The following is a 6,000-nucleotide window of genomic DNA, read 5'->3' as shown; positions in this document are numbered from 1 at the left end:
AATATCCGACCATTCCAATAAAGCTCTTGATTCCTCGAGCATCTGTTGGCGCTTTCCAGTTCAGAATGTCTGCCACTTTCTTCAGATCCACAGCCAATCCTATTTTGTTGATTATATGACCCAAGAACAGGACTTCACTGATCTAGAACTCGCACTTTCTCAACTTTGCATACAGCTGGTGCTCTCGCAATCTCGGCAATACCATCCTCAAATGATCCGCATGCTCTTCTTCGTTTCGAGAATATATCAGAATGTCATCGATGAATACCACCACAAACTTGTCAAGATAATCCATGAATACACTGTTCATCAGATTCATAAAGAAGGCTGGTGCATTTGTTAGACTGAAAGACATCACTGTGAACTCATACAACCCATACTTGGTAATGAATGTCGTCTTCAGAATGTCTGAAGATCGAATCCTGAGCTGATGATAACCTGACCTCAGATCTATCTTGGAGAACACACTAGCTCCTCTTAACTGGTCGAACAGATCTTCTATTCTGGGCAAAGGGTACTTGTTCTTGATCGTGACCTCATTCAGAGCTCGATAATCGATACACATCCTTTTGGTGCCATCTTTCTTCTCCACAAATAGGATAGGGGCGGCCCAAGGCGAGGTGCTTGGCCGGATGTAACCTTTCACTGACAGCTCATCAATCTGTTTCTTAAGTTCAACCAACTCTGGTCCGAATATTCTGTAAGCTCTCTTAAAGATGGGGGCGGTTCCAGGAAGAAGCTCTATAGCAAACTCAACTTTCTGCTCTGGTGGCATACCTGGTAAGTCCTTTGGAAACACGTCTGGGAACTCGGACACAACCTTGATAATCTCAATTGGGTCTACTTCACTGCTATCAACAGCCATCTGATAACAACTTCCTTCCTTTGGCTCAGGCGGGACTAACTCGGTCGCCACTTCCTCTTCTAGTGGGGACACTAACTTGATTGTCCTCTTATCACAACTGATAATTGCCTGATACTTATCTAGCCAATTCATCCCTAGGATGACATCTATTCCCTGAGTACCCATTACTATGAGGTTAGCGGGAAACGCTATCCCCCTTATTTCCACACTTATATTCAAACAAATGCTATCGGCTCGAATTCTACCACCGGCTGAGTCAATTTGAATGTGGGTTGACATGATAGTAATTGGAAGATTATGTGCTTTTATCCATGATGCAGTAATGAAAGTATGCGTTGCTCCAGTGTCAAATAACACTTCTACAATATGGGAGTCGACTGGAAACATACCTACTATCATGCCGGGGGTCTCCTGAACTGCTTCAGCCTCCAAGTGGTTCAGTCTTCCATGATTGTAGCGCGGCTAAGAGCGGTTGCCTGCTCCAGGCTGAGACACATTCTACTTTGCTAGGGCATTGGGGCCTGACTGTTGCTGGGCTGCCTTCTTCGGACATTGCATCACCCAATGGCCTTGCTCTCCACAGTGGAAACATGCTCTGTTTCCAACCTGAGCTGGTGCTGCCTGACTGTTCTGCTAGTTTGCTGGGGCAGGAAGATGAGGTGCCTGCTGATTCTGCCTCTGGAACTGACCTCCTCCTGACTGATTGTTCTGGTGATTCTGATGCTGATGCTGAGGAAACTGCCTTTGAAACTGCTGCTGCTGAGGTGGACGCTGGTTCTGCCTGAACTGCTGAGGTTGATTGCTTGAGAAACGAGGACGATTGCTGCTTCTTGGCTAGGGTCCACTGATCTTGCGCTTACGATCCTCCATCTCCTTACGCTTCCTCTCTGTCATGATTGCTCTGTCAATCAGGTGCTGGAATGTCGGGAAGGTGTGATTCATCAGCTGATACTGCAGAGGGTCAACCAAGCCTCTCAGGAAACGGTACTGTCGCTTGGCGTCGGTGTTGACATCTTCAGGAGCATAGCGAGACAACTGCAGAAACATGTCCCGGTACTCACTGACAGACGATGACCTTTGCTTGAGGGCTAGGAACTCCTCCTTCTTCATTGTCATCAGACCTGCAGGAGCATGGTACTGACGAAAGCTTCCTCTGAACTCTTCCCAGGTGATGGTGTCGGGGTTGTCATGGGTGGCGAGATAAGACTCCCACCATGACTGAGCTGCTCCTCTGAATAGACGGGGACCATACAGAACTTTCTCCCTGTCATCGCACTGAGCGGTATGCAATTCCCGTTCCACAGTGCGCAGCCAGTCTTCAGCATCCATGGGGTCAGAAGAGTGAGCAAACGTTGGGGGATGACCTCTCATGAATTCTGCACGCTTGTCCCTGGGCATCTGAGGCATCTGAGGTTGAGGTGGTGGCTGTTGTTGTTGCTGCTGCTGAATGGCGGCCAGAGTCTGACCGATGACTTGAACTACCTGAGTCTGCATCATGAACATCTGCTCGATCGACATCGGTGGCGGGGGTGGCAGTTGCTGTTGCTGGGGTACCTCACCCTGCTGAGCTGCCTGCTCCTGCTGAGCACGCCTTCCTCCTCTGCGCCTGTTTTCTGACATCTGCAGAATGCAACCACACATCAGAACTGATCTTGCAAATCTTGCAGCATAAGAAAAGAGTATAGAATTCTCCACAACACTGAACATATGAACATCTTCACTGATCTCCAACACAGACCAACACAGCTTCTCAGATAAGGAGGAAAGTGGAATAAAAGGCTTCCCAACTAGATAACTAACTCCATTAACATAACAGGTAAACCAAAATGCAGGGGATACCCACACTCTGGTGACAGTCATTACAAAGATCCAAAGCAAACATAGTTCACCATGACAAACATAAATGCACAGGATAAGCAAGCTACCCTGTCTAACTAAGACTAACTAAAAGCGAGACTAACGCTAAGACTATAGCTTCTATATATATATATTCGTATTAATTACAAGATCCGACTCTGACGATCTATGGTTCTAAGTATATCTTGGTCTTACAGTCGGGATTGCCATAAGACTGGTGTCCACGCCGAGGTGAGCGGTACAGGTGCTGAGTCCCGATGGGAGCGGGGGAACCATCGTCCAGGTGACGACGCTCCGCGCGCTCAGCCCGCAGCTGGGCGATCTCAGCATGAGCCCTACTCAGCTCGTCTAATGCATGGTCCAGCTCCGTGTTTAACACGGCGGCTAGGTTGACTGTGCTGCTCAACCTAGGATTGTCCTCACCAACAGGTGAGACAATCACGCCTCCTATGCTGCCAGATGGACGGCGGGGGTAATACTTCAGGTTGAGACCGTCAGCTACCCCACCGAACACTGAGCAGTAGTGCGAAAGCGCACGCCGTGCGGCATCTTGCATGGCCGCCTCAGCTGAGTCCCGCTCAGAGATGGAATAGTGCTCTTAGCAGACCTTAGCACCCTAGAGACTGTTCTCCGGACGGTGCACCAAGCAGGTCGCCTCCGAGCGGTCCGGGTAGACCCCGCGACTGTGCTGGAAGACCACACATCGATACTCGATAGACCAAGTACGTCGGTCAAGTGCCCGACATAGCAAGATGTCGAGCGCATCATGGAAGTGACACCCGCGAGCAGCGTCGCGAGTGATGGGTCGAGCAACCCATCCTTTCGGCTCCTGGTCAGCAGAAAAGTCGGTGTCATGGCTCGAGCTGCTGTCGCCTCCTCCATCGTTTGGGTCTCCTCCAGTAGCTACCCCAGGGACTGGGGCGCTCAGTGGTGGTGCAGGGGGCGCCTCCAGGGGAAGCACAGAGGAGTAGCTCCTCACAGACTCTATCTCCTGCTGGAGCGAGAAAGAAGAGCCCTGCTGCTCCTGTCGTTGACGTTCCTGCTCCTCATGCAGGCGGTGGTGCAGCCTCTCCAAGTGGCTGGACTGAGCGGCCACGGGACGGCGAAGCGGACGCTCCGCGAGACGAGAGGGTAAGAAGGGGATGACAGACTTCCGTGCAGTGTGTCTAAGACGAGCCATCTACAAAGGACACCGTAAGCATAAGAGTGAGAACAGAACTAGTATGACCAGCAAGTAAACCATGAATAAATGAAGGATTAGAATAAAACACAACTTTCAGCAAGGTATAATATATAGTAGAACATAGGTTTGGTCGATATGACCAACTTTTGAAGGGATACCAAAGTCAAGGCAGGGACAGAGGTCTATAATCCTTAGAACGACCATTCTACTCTAGGTTAGCGGTCCTACAGTCAACCTGGCTTTGATACCACCTATGTCACACCCGGATTTAGAAGGCAAACCGAATGCGAACCATGTACGTGCCGGGATCAACAATTCACGTACACAGCAGTTACATAACATGGACATCATCACACAGTGCTCAAATAGTATTTTAAAGGGGAATAATAGTCGATTACATCATATGTCTGAGACATCCACATAGTCTTTACAATAATCAAAGTGCAGAAAAGAAACGTAGATAAACGCGGCCTTCACAGGCAGCCAACTGGGGGTTGCCGCTAACCCACGCCTAGAACTCATCGTAATCTTGGAACTCCTGGTGGTCTCCTTCCACAGCTTCATCTTCTCCTGAGCAGTGGTTGCAATGCTGACAACCTGGGGATGGGGGGGTTTGGTGTGTAGAGCAAGGGTGAGTACACATCAACATACTCAGCAAGTATCTGTTTGGCTGTAGTGGACTAGCTTTATGTGGGGGTAAGTCAAGCAGTTGCTTTGAGTTGGTCAGATTATTATTACTAGTAGAGAAAGCCAAGTTCTAGAGTTAACCCCCGTTATTAACCCAACTGTACTCCTTTCCAAATGGAAAGAGTACCACTTACCATTACCAGAGTCAATACTAAGGACCATCAGTCTCATTGCCACCTGCAATCCGAACATCTCTAATCAAGTACCACTAATCACTGGAGCTCCCTTGGCCGCTCATAACCACGAGCACGGCTGATATATCAGTTTTCATACACTCTGCAGAGGTTGTGCACTTTACCCACAAGCTGTGATTTCCCTTTCTGCCCGGAGATCATGACTCTCCATTGATCACTACCAAGGTGACCCAGCAGGGCATCACTATGTAGCCTTTACAAAGATTCCCCGGGGCTGTAGCCGCCCGTTAGGTTTCCTAAATGCACCGCACTCCTCCCCAAGGGGCGAACCCAAACTTGGCAGAGCGAGCCGCATACACCGAGCCCCACTGATGGCACGACGGCTAAGCGAACTACACCCCAGTTCCTCTAATTATTCAGCTAAGGGCATCCCATTCCACCCTCATGGTTGCACTGTTTTCCCGGGCGGTCATCCAACAAACAGGTCCTTACAGAGAGGCACTCGAAAAACCGCTCGAGCCCCCTTGAAGACCACAAGTATAACATCATAATAAACGAAGGGAAAACATCGTATCATTGATAATTCTCATCATGTTCATTGATTAGAGTTGAGCAATAGCATAAGACTAAGCAATAATAATCCAACCCAAATAGGTAAACAAGGACATGGATAGGAAAAGCTAGTCAATCCTTAGGTATAACTGTGAAATGCGAGAGGTGAATTAAAGAATGTATAGGACAGAGATAGGTCAAGGGACACTTGCCTCCACCAACCGATTGCTGCTCAGGGGCTTCTACTGCGAGTTCTTCGGGCTCTTCAACCGGATCGTTCTCTATGCGAGTGCAAACATACATACATCCACACATTTAATACAAAAGAACAATACACCATACAATAGAATGTAGTAAATAAACAGACGTTCCACGCGGGTTCACAATTAAGGCTAAGAGAGAAAGAGAAAAAGACAGTCGAGAAACGATCACGTTACATTATTATGAATTAAATTACTCGCTCAATGGAAGGGAATTAATTTGGACACTACGTTCAGCATAAAGTAAAGTCGAGCTCCACATTTAATTATTGTAAACAATTGAAGGTGAATAAAAGGGAGCGGTCGCACGTCGAGACGTACAACACGACATTTAGATTGAATTAAGAAGTGAACGACTCGCCGCGCGACATTGCGCACAACGAGACACTTGCACTAATTTTAAAGAGACGTTAAGCATCACGTGACGAAGCGCACGACGACATACGCCAACAGGGCTGAGTT

This window comes from Zea mays, chromosome 8 (assembly GCF_902167145.1).
Source record: "Zea mays cultivar B73 chromosome 8, Zm-B73-REFERENCE-NAM-5.0, whole genome shotgun sequence".
Taxonomy (NCBI): Eukaryota; Viridiplantae; Streptophyta; class Magnoliopsida; order Poales; family Poaceae; genus Zea; species Zea mays.
The sequence above is the reverse complement of the archived record's forward strand: the minus strand, read 5'-3'. Positions refer to the sequence as shown.